Raw genomic sequence first — 14714 nt, 5'->3', positions numbered from 1 at the left:
TGCCATAACATGAAATTGTTTGCTAATTTCAACTACAGTACATGCACTTTGTGTTGAAATTTCTTTTTGATTTGCAATTTTAACCAGAAAACTTTGTTGGGAGGTATTGCATTTTTATTAACTCGAGACTCAAAAGCTTTGCATTTGCCATCTGTAAAAAAAAATTAATAAACAGAAACCTCAATTAAATAGAGTTGGAAGACCAGAAGGGGGCGCTCTCATGTTCTGTGCCAATAGAAGAGAAAGAAAGTCCTGGTGAGGACTTAGCCAATGAAAATTCGTGGACTCTTTGTTCACTATGTGCGCCAACTTCTTGTTTCTCTCTATAAAAGTTCTCCTTCCCTTGTTTGGGGGGGCCCTTGCACATGGCGCTTCATGATTGCAGACCCTAAGATTGCAACTCTCTGCTAATTCCAAATAAGCCCATGTTTCCTGGAGAAATATCTGGCAGTCTATTTTTTCCAGGTCAACACTACTCACCAGCTGACATGATTTTCTAAGGACACTAGAAGACTAATTAGCAAGGAGCACATATTAAATGAGTCCGAAGCAAAGGAGTGGATGTGAATCAAAACAAAGACTCTCTAGGACTACATGGCCAGTGCAATGAATTTAATGCAAAGTCTGTATGCAATGAGCACTTGTTTTCATGATTTTGCATTTGGCTGTAGGAAATGAATACAGGCAGCATTACTTGTGAAACTATTAATAAGACAAAATGATTTTGTTTAGCAAATATTGGCATCCTCAGTTCTAACACATTAGACAATGTGGATAAAAAAGATTTCTGCAGATACTACCACTGTTTTCTTTATGCTTCAGTTTACTTTAAATGATATAAAGACACTTACGATGCTGAATATTCCAAAATTCCCAAATTATGGAATTACTCTTTTCTTTCTTAAAGAACAAATGAAAAGTTTAGGAACAAAAAGAGTGAGATAAATTGTATTCTTGGGTTCTGTGTATTAAAGCTACGTTTCATTTTTCCTCATGGCATAAAAAACACATAGATTTATTATTGAAGTACGGAGAACACTCATTCATTCAGTTAGCCCTAGGTTCCTCAGCCTCCACACTATTAATCGTTTGTTGGGGGGCTGTCTGCACATTGTAGGTTACATAGCAACATCTCAGGTCTCTACCTGTTTAACCATATTCAAGAAGAAACTAAGGCATACTTGGATTATAGGAAGTCAAATCCAGAAGGGAGCAGTGATAACAGCGGTTCAGTATAGAGGAATAAACGTAATTGGGCACCGTGACCCTTACACTAAACGATACACACAGTCTATGCATCCAGTTTTCCTAAAAGTACTAAAGTTCTGCTAATCAGCTTAATATTTAAAATTCCATCACATCTGGATTAGAAACAAAGCTCTTACTTTGAATAACATCTTCTAAACCCTACCTTGCAAGTTTGTTACTGAACAGTTTTAATGTTTTGTTTGTAATATTTTATTTGGGACATTACATGTAAATTCAAGTCAGGTGCTTCATCTGACTCATTTTCACATACACACACAATTCCACCTTTTATTTATGTTTTAGAGAATTTTATCTGAGTTATGTGATCCTTGAAAGGCTTTAAAATGCAACTATAAAATCATTTGGTCCTGGAGAAGAGCTGAAGCTTGATAACCTAAATATCTTCCATAAATGTCCATTAAGTTTTCTAATACTTAGAGTCATTTCTTTCCATTCTAGGGATAAGTCATTTTTAAAAAAGTGTTTTCACTCATGTTTTTACATTTCTTTATAGACACCCACTATGCTCTTTACTCCCAGTCTCATTTTTCCACTAAACTAAAAGCTGGATTCGTTTTCCTCATTGGCTGGGCTGGGGCAGAACTCCTGGGAGCTGAGGCTGTGAGGACACAGCGAGATTTTAGTCCAGCCCCGCACAGCTGGAAGGGGCAGGCAGGATTGTCCCTCCACCTAGGCTTGAGGGCTCTGGAAAAGATCTGAACAGACACCTCTCTACAAAATACCAATGCACATATGGAAAGATGCTCAACAAATCAAAACAACAATGAGATACCCTAACAATGACAAAACCTAAAACCAAACCAAAACCCCTGACAGTCCCAAGTGCTGACAAAGATTCAGACCAATAGGAACTCTCATTCATTGCTGGTTGGAGCACAAAATGGTACAGCCACTGTTGAAGTTCATTCTGCAGCTTTTTCACAAAGCTAAACACAGTCTTACCATATCACCTAGCAACTGCACCCCTAGGCATTTGTTCAATTGAGTGGAAAACTTATGTCCCCACAAACACCTGTACATAAATGTTTATTGGAATTTTATTCATAATTTTCAAAAACCCAAAGCAACCAAAATGTCCTTCAATAGGCGAATGAATAAAACAAACTGTTATAAATACGTATAATGGAATGATATTCAGTGATTAAAAATAAATAAGCTATCAAGCCATGAAAAGACATGAAGTAACCATAAATGCATATTACTAAGTGCAAAAGGCCCATCTGAAAAGGCTTCCTCCTGTGTGACTTCAGCTGTGTGATATTCTGGGAAAGACTAAAACCATAGAGGTGTTGGGTGGTGCACAGCTGATGTCTGTCAGCGAAGCCTTCTGCATGATTCTGTAACAGTGGGGGTCTAACCTGCATATGTCCGACCCCGCAGAACAGCACAGCACAAAGTGAATGCAAATGTAAACTGTGGACTTAGGTTTATAATAATGTATCAATATTGGTTCATTAACCATAACAATTGTACCACATGTGTATAATATATTAACAATAGGGGAAACAGTGTGTGGGAAAGGTGGCTTTAGAGGCCTTCTCTGTATTCTCAATTTTTCTGTGAACCTTAAACTGTTCTTAAAAAATAAAATCTACTGACTTAAAAAAAAAAAGGAGCTCCACAGAGTGGGAGAGAATATTTGCAAGACATATAACTGACAAAAAACTCACATGTAGGAATGTATGTGTACATGTATATACGAACAACCTAACAGAACATAAGCAAAAGACTTGAAGAAGGAATTCACAAAAGAGGGAAAAGATAAGCAAAAGGGCAATAAACATACAAAGATGCTAAACTTTATAACGCTCAGGGGAACGAACGCAAATTAAAATAACAATGAGAGTCAACTATCTCCATCAACATAGTTGAAATCTTCAAAAGATTTTTAAAAGCCAAGTAATTGCAATGCTAGGTATCAGCTGAAACCCTTGCATATTGCCAATGAAAACATAAATTACCAGGAACTTGGGCAAAGTGATGGGTGGCGTCCACTCAGCTGAACATATGGGAACCTGTGACAGGTATCCTCTGTGGTTGTGCCCAGTAACCCGCACATCCTGAAATCCATTCCTTTGTATAATTGTGTGAAATTACCCCTTGGATGTGCGCTGTAACTTGTGGCTTGCTTCTAAGTAACACAATAAAGCAGAAGTGATAGAATGTCACTTCCAATGTTCCATTACAAGTCTGGAATTTCCACTTCTGGGAGGATGGAGCAGACATACGTTTCCCTGTATGTCCCACTAAGTACCATAAAAATTTTTTTAAAACCCAGGATAGTGTTTATAAAATAAACGTAAGAAGGCTCTGAAAGGCAGAGAAAAGAAAGCGGACAGGTTTCTGGAGCTAAGAACCCTGGGACCCAAGGAACAGCATGGTCACGAGTTCTCTGGGTTTTCTTTTTTCCTCATGTTTCCCAGACTCGGAGCTGAAGAGCCAGCATCCCAGCAATGCCCCAGGCACAGACAAAGAGGCCTGACCTCTCCAGCCAAAAGGCAAGAACAGGGCAGCCTACAAGAGACAGAACTTCTAGACAGCAACTCCTTTTCTGCAGTCAAATAGCACAGAGAAAGCCAGTGGCTCACCCCAACCCCCAACCGCAAATACTGAGTATGGAGGCCAGATTTTACCCTTGGTTTGCTGTAATGAGTCACCCAACCTCCCCACTGGGGTGGTGTCAGAGAAGGCCAGGACTTTCATTTCCCCCAGGAGGTATCAAGGCCCCACCTCACAGTGCCAGTGGAGACCACATGGGCTTCCACTTCCACAGGAACCTAGACTTCTACCCCAGCATGGCAGTAATAAGTCACCACTCCCTTCCCCTGGTGAAGCATGGTCAGAAGTAGCCAGATGAAACAGTTTAAGTACGATCCAGGGTCTCGCAACACAATGCACAGAATGTCCACTTTTCCACCAAAAATCAAGCATCATGCCAAGAGCCAGCACTATCTCCAGCTGAAGGAAAAAAAAAAAGAGCAACCAATAGATGCCAACCCCAAGAAAACACTGATGTTTGAATTAAATCATCTGACAGATTTTAAAGCAGCCATCGTAAAATGCTTCAAAAGGCAATCACAAACATGATTGAAACCAATAAAAATCAGAAAGTTTCAGAGAAGAAATAGAAGATATACAGAAAATCCAATGAAATTTTTTAAATAAAAAAATACAATAACCAATTTAAAAGTCAGTAGATAGAACAATAGAAAGTATCCATCCTTAACAAAACAGAGAAAATATATTAAAAAAAAAAAACAAAAAAAACAGAGTGCCAGGGACTGCTGGAACTGTAATAAAAGATGTTACATTTGTGTAATCAGAGTTACAGAAGAAGAGAAGGAGGGCAGGGCAGGCAAAGGACTCAAAGAAATAAGCATCTTCATTCTGAAAATTCCCCAAGTTTGGCAAAAGACATTAACCTAGAGATTCAAGAAGCTGAAAAACTCCAAACAGGCTAAATGAAAAGAAACCCATATGAAGACACATTACAACCAAACTTCAGAAAAAACAATAAAAGAAAAAATCTTGAAAACAATAAAGAGAAAAATCCCTTACTTATAGGAAAAAAACAATTTCAATGGATATACAAAAAGAACTCTCAAAACACAATAGTAAAAAAAAAAAAAAAGAAGAAGAAGAAAAACTCAAAAATTCAAAAAGAAAATAAGGAAAAGATAACAAAAGACATTTAACTATGGATGCTATGCAGATAACAAACACTTGGAAAGATGCTCAACATAATTGCCCACTAGAGAAATGCAGATTAAAACCACAATGGGATATCATGACATACCTACCAGAATGGCTAAAACTAAATGTGTATATATATTATATACCCACACACACCATCAAATACTGGAAAGATGGAGAGAAACTGATCACTCTGAAAAACAGCCCAGTGGTTTCTTTAAAAGACTAAACATGGAACTACCATATAAATCAGCAAGTGCACTGCTGGGCATTTATCCCAGAGAAATAAAAAAATCATGTTCACACAAAAACCAGAGTATAAATGTTTACAGCAGCTTTATTTGCAATAGCCAGAAATTGGAAGCAAACTGCATGGGTTCCCTGTTGCTGCTATTAACTAATTAGGACCCACCCAGGGACTTAAAGTAACACAAATGTATCATCTCGCAGTCCTGGAGGTCAGAAGCCCTACAATCAAAGTACCAGCAGGTCTCTGTTCCTTCTGGAGACTTTAGAGAAGATTCCATTTCCTAGCCCTTTTCCAGTTTCTGGTGCTGCCTGTATTTCCTGGCTCCATGGCTCCAACCTCTCCTTGCATCATCACATCTTCTCTGTCTCTGCTTTCACTGTTGCATCTCCTTTTTCCCCCCTCTTCTATTTCTTACCTTCTTGCTTCTCTCTTACAAAGATCATGATTAAATTTGTCTCACCCCCAAAATCCAGGATAATCTCCTCATCTCAAGATTTTTAATTATCTCTGCAAAGTCCCTTTTGCCATGTAAGGTAACTTATTTAGAGATTCCAGGGTTTAGGACATAGATATCACCAAGTGATCACTATTCAACCTACCCCAAAGACAGCTGCTCTTCAGTGGATGAGGGGTAAAATAAAGTGTGGTATAACCACACCACAGAATGCTACTCAGTAATAAATAGAAACAAATTGTAATTGCATGCAATCACCTGGATGAATATCTGAAGAATTATGCTGAACGAAAAAGAAAAAAAAAAAAAAAAACAATACCAAAACGTTGTATACTATATAATTCCATTTAAATAACTTCCTTGAAACGAAAAAAAAAATTATAGAACTAGAAAAGAGAGCAGCAGTTGCCAGGGATGAAGGAGGGAATGTTTCCCTACCTTTAGTACATATTATTCAGTGCATTCAGTGATGGAACATATGAATTCAAAAGTAAATAAAAGAACTAGTAATTGTATAATTCCAGATTAGCGCTTAGTGAGATTCGTCTTTCCATAAAGTTTACTTTTAAGAAAACAAAATTAGTAGCATGCACCGCAGCTGCTGACATTTTCCCCTGCTTCTCGGCGCCCTGTTATCTCAGCTGGTCTAGGCGTATCTCTGCAATTACCACAGTGGTGCGGGCGGCCCTCGGGCCACTTAGGCTGACACTTTGAAATATTAGTGGGGAAACGCTGCAGGTGCAGCGGCTGGCAGAGGCCCAGCGGCAAGTTTGCATCAGCCCAGAATGTTAAAAAGTTTCGTGCACTACCCCTTATGTGATTAAGCTGTTTCAATTAGAGGCCGAAAATCCCATTTTCTTTGGCAGGCACCTTGTTTTTCATCTGGAAAGCACCATCACTCCTCCAATGAAAAGAAAACCCTCATTTTCGAGGATTGTGTTGTGGATGTGATCATCGCTGCCCCGCCGTCAGGAAGCACAGCCGGCGCTGAGTGTGACAGGTTGACAGGACAGAGGATACCTCCGCTCCCCACCGAGACAGCCCGCTCGGCTTTCTCGCTTCCCGGAACGCTGCCGACGCGCTCAGACTCTACCCACAGCCTGACACCGTCTCCGCGGTCACGTGTCCTGCCCAGCGCTTTCATCCCTGTCACCCGCACTTCCCTCATTAGATCTGGATCATCTCATACACGCCTGGCTGTCAGGTGAGATGATTAGCTGAGATGAGATAAAAATCATGTATAATCGAAATCACTTTTTAAACCCTCTTCATATTGGATCATATTAAGGATTTATTATAAATGTTAGATGTGAGGGGGAAATGGAAGCTGTGTAGCGGGGGGAGCTGCTTTATCAGTTAGGGATGCATCCTGGAGAGCTCGTGCACAAAGCGACACAATGTCTGGGATTTGATTTAAAGGAACACAGCAAGGGGGGAGGGCACAGCGCAGTGGCAGAGCGCATGCTGAGCACGCACGAGGTCCTGGGTGCAACCCCCAGTACCTCCTCCAAAAATAAATAAAATAAGCAAACCTAATTACCACCCCCCCAAAAAAAACCCAAAAACAAAACAAAACAAAAAATCCAAAAACAAAAACAAAAAGTAATACAGCAGCAACTAAAAGTGTGGTGGGTAGATAAACCAAGATTGAAAAAATGTGGATAATGATTGAAGCTGGGTAGTGAATATGAAAAGATTTATTATACTTTTCTCTGTACCACTGTTTATATTTGAAATTTTATATGTTCAGAATGTTAAAAATACTTTAAGTGGTGCGTTAAGAACAGTGTATATATATGTGTATATACACACATGTACATATCCTCTCTGTTGACTGCGGTGTTGGCTTCATTAATAGGCGGGTTATTCCTTTTTGTCAGCAAATAGTCCCCAGCAGGTCCAGCACTGCCCCACACCATCTCAGCCACCCCAATGGGAAAGAAGGCTTCTGTTTTCTAAGAGCTCTAAGTTAAGTCCACACGCTGCGTGGCATCAGCCTGGCTGGAGTCGTAGGACACTTCTAATCCAGTCACTAATGGGCCAAACCTGGGTTCTGTGTCAACCACTGGACCTCGTAGTCTGCTGGCAGGGCCAGGGGTGTTCTGGTCAGCCTTCCCTGAATCATGTGTGCCCAGAAGTGGGAGGACTATTTCCTAAAAAGGAAACTGAGGCGCTATTATCGTATTAGAAAGGAGACAGAAACGGTATTCGTCAGCAGGGCTCTGTGGCTTTACAAGTTCCCCCTAACCCTCCTGGGCTCCTGTTTCTTCATCAGTTTGAGAGGTCAGGCTATTCGACTTCCAAGTCCCTATCCGTCCTGAAAGTTGAATGATGCACAACGATGCAGGTGAAACCTATTATTGTGATCGCAGGAGGAAAACCACTTTTGACACCATCATTGTGATGAATTCTGCTGCTGAAGGCTGTCAAAACCAGGGGCGGGGGTGGCTTAAGTATAAAATAAAGACAAAAAAGAAAAATCCAAAGCTCTTTATCGCCCTCTCTCTACTTCCCTCACTCTCCCAAGCCACCATACAAGATACAGCACTTACTGGGACTGTGGGTCAGGCAAAGTGTTCCAGGACTGGTGGGATTCTAGCCGTCATCGGATTTGGGGAGTAAAGCCTGGGAAGAATTCTCTTTTGTTTTCCCTGTTGCCTAACCTTCCGCTTGCTAAGGAAGCCTGTGTTGATGGACAGCCTCAAGCATTTCGATGTCTACTATGACTCAAGGCCCGCAAATTCTGCCCGGCTGATTGAATGAGGCCCTGGGTTGGAAGAGATTACCTGGCTGGTACCAGTGCCACGGGATGCCAGGTCACTCAGAGTGCTGCCTGCCACCAGGAGTCTTTGGGGCGCGTGTGAGGGAAGCTGCTGGATGCTGTCAACGTGGACAAGCAGAAGGAAGGTGGTCGGAAGGCAGCTCCTCTGGAAATGCAATTAGCCTTTCATGGCTCCTGCCACCACTGAATTCCTCAGTCCCTTGTTTCATTCACACTTCTGCTCACCCCTAGGAGCCCGCACCTAGCCGTGGAACAAGTTCACACACCCTGCGCTTTGCAGGTGCTGAGCAAACCATTTGCACTTGTCACTAGCACTTTTGCCCATGACTCACTGAAGCACAGGACAGAATGCAACCTCTCACATTTCTCTTAGAGGCACAGATACAGCTTCTTCATTTGCCTCCAACACTGGAGTCTCCTTGGGCCTCTCATCCACGTCTCTGACCTGTAATTATCCACCAGAAAGTACGATATTTTGCCAAGCTCTGTCGGAACTCTCAAGTTACTTCTTATTTTTCTTTTGCCTCGTGTTACCCCCTCGCGGTGGCAATGACAACATCGACAACGGCCAAAAAATGGCTTTCGTGTGCTCTGTAACCACTAGGCACTGCTCTGGACGCTTCCCGTGCCTGATCGGATTTAACTTTCATGGCAACTACTTTCCCTATTTTATCGACAACAAAAGTAAGAATTCGATGGTTAGGAAATGAGCCCAAGATCATGCCAGGGACTCAAACACAAGTCTATTTGATGCCACAATACATATTTCACTCAGCACGTGGTATTTGTTCACACCGCATTAGTACAGCACAGAGGAGGGAAACATTCTGGCTGGATGGGACAAGCTTAAGTCAGTAGACTCAGCATTGGTAGCTCGAAGCTCAGCAACCATACGGCCAGTGAGGTTGGCAAGCTGAGGGCTTCCGTGTCCTTGGGAAGTCTGCCTGGACAATTATGGCCTTGACACTGAGAGCCCAGAGAGACTGCTGTCTGGGAGAGCGGGAGGTTTTGTGCGCATCCCACGCCAAGAGCAGAGCTGGCTGTGACTGGCACAGCCCTTGCCAGTGTTCAGGCCGCGGCCTGCCTCTCCCTCTGAGAGCCTCGCGGACCAGCAGGAAGAGCACAAGGCAGAGGCCGTGGCCCAGAGAGTGCGATCAGTTCTGTGAGGCAGGAAGTGGTACCACAGGGACGCGCTCAGAATCTCCGTGGTGTTGATCAGTCCCCAGGGTATTTCCAGGGACTTCCGTCTTACTCAGCTCCACCTTCCTACTCTCAGGCCATTTCAGGAGTTTAAAAAATTAATACAGTTCGGTGAACACTAGCCCCAGTTCAGTGCTTTTGCTAAGTTATTTTTTGTTTAACTTATGGAAAAACTTATGTGTTGTGTATTTTATTATTTATGGATATCATACAAAACAGTTTTTTTTTTCTCCTCCTCTCTGCCTTTACAAAGGCTGCCCATCCTTAAATCATGGCTCCAGTTCAAAGCCTGCTACAAAATCATGCTGGTTACTCCAGGATGTACGTTCATCTCAGCTGTCAAGTTTCTCTGCCACCTACTGCCTGCGTCACAGTCTAGCACGACTGCATCCTGCCCGGATCTGTATTCACTTCTGAGCCATCACCCCCTAATTTGAGAGGCTCTGCAGTATGTAACCCGATGTAGCTTCTCTCCAGAGGCCTCAGACTGAAATGACTGCAGGCTCAGAGCTGGTGCAGCAGGCGGGCAAATGCTGTGGCTACCTGGAGTTACCAGACTGCCACTCAGCACCAGGCAGTTCTTTCTAGGCCAAAATATGGAACCAGAATGGCTACTTCCTATATTTTTTTTCCCAAAAGAAGTCATAAATTCAGATTATGTGTTGGTGCTGGTTATGGATTCTCCCAGTTTAAAATGATGTCCCCCTAATTTGCAATAAAAACAAGCTTGTGAAAGCCAAATAAAATGTCCATGGAACAGTTATGGCTAGAGGGCTACCATTTTGTCTTTGCCAGATAATGCAGTATAAACTAAAGTTCACCAGTCAGTTGGCAAATATTTATTAAGCAACTTGAATGTTCCAGGGACTCCTTGCCTTCACCACTTGAGCAAAATATTCAACTTTCTTCTTCTAGAATTTTCTCATCTAGAAAGTAGGGCTATTCATAGAAGCAAAGTCACAGAGTAAAAGTGAAGATTAAATAAGGTAAATGCATACAGAAGTCTGGGTACAACGGGGCATGTAGAAAACACTGAATAAGTAGCAGCAGGAATTAGTAAAACAGGTATAGACATGTTTGTCGTTGCTGTCATGGCCATAGTAGGAAAAATGATTGTTAGCCTTCACTGCACACTCACTAATCCTTACAAAAACTCTACAAGAAAGGTCATGGGAGTAATTGTGGTGCTGATCTTGGTAGGAGGGGTTGAAGAAGCCGCAGCCAGGGTAGTAGTAACAGCAGCAATACAAGAAGGAGCCAGCCAGAAATCCATTTCGTGACACTGGAAACAGTATTAATAGCCAAAGAAACAGACGGCTCATTTCTTGTATTTTCCTTGCATTCCCCTCACCACTGTGAGGGGTCCATATGGCATTTCTGGGCACAAAGCATGTTACTAAGTACTTGCTCAACTGGTTATTTGTCCCTAGAAACTGACTGGCACCTAGTTCTCATCTATTCTATTTATTTATATCCAGGAAGGATTTACAGTACGTGGCTCTTTTTGTATGCTTTCTGATACACCATCCAGCTACACCCTTGAAATCGTCAGCTAGGAAGCAATTTTCTCGGCGCTCAAGAACAGAGAGGTGAAGTTTTCCTTCACCTCTATGGCAGTGGAATGGTATCCTGTTGGGGAAAAATGAGAACGCCAACAACTGATTAAAGAAAAAAACAGCTGAGTAGTGCAGACTGTGTCTTCTAATGCCAGGAGCTGTCAGAGAGATGCACCAGAGAAATCTTTCACACATTCTGTCCACACAGCAAGATCATTTGCTTGGCTGTCTCTTGCCCCAGCTGTGAGATCCCTCATTTCCACCCTGCTGAGGCCACAGCCAGATGGTGGGGGCAACTCATCACGCCCCCATGACCTCCCTTGCACAGAAAAAGTCACCAACCATGTCCTCCCCTTTTTAATGCCTCATGGTGGGGTTCTTGACCTTGTCTTGGTGGTCATAGAGTTTGAGGTAATGCATGCTTCTTTTAACATGTATATCCTGGGGAGCACCCCCCTAACACATTTATGTGTTAAATGGATGCCCCAACTTACTGGAATCAGAAACCATGTAAAGAGCAGACATCCAAAAGCTTTCCAAAACCAGTGAAAAAAGGACTCACATTTCAGTTTTGCAAAGACTTTGGTGTCATTGGAAAATTCAATTTTATGAGTTAACCTTGGAGGCTATTCTTGATAAGAAAACTGTTGAAAAAATGTATTTGTAAACCTGATTATTTATGTCAACAAAGTAGCCTCTCATTTGGACCTCTCTCCATTTTTCCTCAAACTTAGGTATCTAAACTAAAATATTCATCTTCTCCTTTCACACCCGTGTTCATTATTAATTCACAATGCTTTCACACCCCCACCTGCCAAATAAGAATTCTGAGAACCATTATCATCCTTCAGTTTAGGCCCTACATCCAATCAATCATGGAAGTCTGTTGAATCTACCACCTACATTTCCCTCAATATTTTCCATTTCTCTCCATTCCAAACCATCAGAATTGCCTATGGCTTCTAGTCCATTCTTTACACAGCAGTCAAAGTGCAAATCTAACTTTTACAGAAAGAAATATGAGCTCCACCATCCAGCTGGCTTCTCGTTGCCCTTGGGTGAAGAGTCTAATCTTGACACAGCTCACAAGATTCGCAGGGACCTGAGCCATATCTACCTCTCCATCCTCATCTCTCCTCACATTCTATGTTCTAATTAAATGGGATCAGTTATTTTTAGTTCTTAGGAAAATATATCTAGATAGGAAGATAGATGTAAACATAGATCGAGATATAGCTTATTGCCAAAGCTCTTAGGGTAGCCAGTCTCCAAGATGGCTCTGGAAGATCCTTGCCTCCTGGTATTCATGTCCTCATGTAGTCCCTATCACATTGTATTAGGTTTGGTCTGTCTGACCTATAAAATACGCTGGACGTAATGATGTGATTCTGAAGTTAAGTCATAAATGGCATTTGTCACTTCTTTCTTGCGTCCTTTCATTCTGATGGAAACCAGCTGCCATTACATGTGGACTCTTAAGCACCATGTGGAGAGGGCCACATAAGGGCAGCCTCACGACAACCAGCACCAGCTTGCGAGCCCTGAGTGTGCAACATATTGAAAGTGGATCCTCCAGCCCCAGTCAAGCTTTCAGATGACTGCAGCCCCAGCAGGCATCTTGACTACAATGTTTTGAGATCCTGAGCCAAAACCATCCACCTGAGCCCCTCTTGAACTCCTGACCTTCAGGCACTGTGAGGTTTATTTTATATATATACATACATATATTTGCTTTTATATATATATATATATAAGCAAAGACCTGAGTCTTGAGGGAATTTGTTAAGCAGCAATAAATAACTAATTCAAGTTGTATAACACTTGCCTGTGAAATGCTATTCTAAATATTCTACAAATAAAAACAAAGAAATTAAAAATAAATAAAAAAACAAAATCTCAATAATTAAAACCTTAATAGATAACCAGACCAATGAAGACAAAAACTCCAGAAACAGAACCAATAGACATGTGAATTCAGAATTTAATACAGGTGGCCCATGAATAGATGGGCCAGTGAAACAGGAAAAAAAGAATATATATAATGACTATGAGAAGTTAACATATGATGAAGGTGGCCTCCTAAATCCATGGAGAGAGAAGACAAACATCATTCAATAAAGGATGCTGGAGTAACTAGTTAGGCCAAATGGGAAAAACTGAGTTGGACCCATACTAGGACAAATCCCAAACAGACCAAAGATTTAAACTTGAAAAAATAATCAGTATAAAACTATTAGACCAAAATATGAGAGAATTCCTCTATAATCTGGGAGACTTTTAATGGGATATTTAATTTATATGATTATCTCCTGTCACCTCTTTACAGAGGCCCTTCTGAGCAGAATCCAGACCCAACGACTCCTTTACTGTCGGCTATTGGAGGACCTTTGTTTTGTTTCATCAGCACCATATCCCGCCACCCCACTCATCCCTGTCAGTTAAAAACTACCTGTGAAACTGCAACCCGAGACGTTGACAAGCCAACCTGCAGTTAAGGTCAAAGCCAAACAGGGAAAAAAAAAAGAAAGAAAGAGGAAACGTTCCTTGTGTCATCTGGCAAATTCAGTAATGGCTTATACTATTAACAATCCTTCCAGATAATTCCCAATTAACAAAATCACCTTGTATAATGACCCAATAAGCTCCCGGAACTTTGAAAAAGACCTGAAGAGTCATTAAGGGACCATTATCAACCCTGGAACAAGGTCATCTATGGTGGGGATTCAGCCTCCCACAAACAATCTGGAGCAAAGCTCCTTGCCTGGATAGCTAAGAGCAACAAATGAATTGCTTAAACGCTTAAGAAATCTGCAGCAGTATAGGGACCTTCGTCTTGGGGCTAGTATTGCCAATATCTGAGTATTTTTCATTGGAAGATTTCTTATTTCCTTGAAAGGTACAACAGTTTTTTTTTTTAATGGAAATTCTGCTCTATTTTTTTTAAAGCCACATTTGACTGATTTATGGACATTATTTTCAGTTTCCAACTTATTAAATAGACTCTAAATAATCTCTGGAAAAAATAGAAATTCATTTCTATGTGGATATCCTCACACTTAGACACTATAATGCAGGAACTTCCATACACAAACATGATCTGTACTTAGGTCAGATAGTTTTGGAGCACTTGAGAGAGCTCAGTAAGAAATGAGAGAGAGAGCAGGGGTAGGTGCCTGGCATGATTTCTCTCCTTCCCACCCAAGTGCCAAGGCAGACTGAATAAAGCTCATTCCTTCATTCACTCGTTAAATACATTATTCACTTAACAAAGTGAATTAGAGTCCTATGTTCTACCAAGTCCTGTTCTGGTTGATTGGGAATCATGTAGTAAAAAGACAAGTCCCTGCCTTCATGGAATATACTGTCTGGTCCTAAGGGAAACAAAAACAAACAACAACAGCAAAGGCAAGTAAAAGTAAATCAATACATAAATTTGGAGGTGACTAAGTCCTACAGGGAAAAGTAAGGCAGAGTAAGTGTTGAAGAGAGACTGGATAGGAGGGCTATGGT

This window comes from Camelus bactrianus, chromosome 19, assembly GCF_048773025.1.
Source record: "Camelus bactrianus isolate YW-2024 breed Bactrian camel chromosome 19, ASM4877302v1, whole genome shotgun sequence".
Classification (NCBI taxonomy): domain Eukaryota; kingdom Metazoa; phylum Chordata; class Mammalia; order Artiodactyla; family Camelidae; genus Camelus; species Camelus bactrianus.
Note: the sequence above shows the minus strand (reverse complement) of the source record.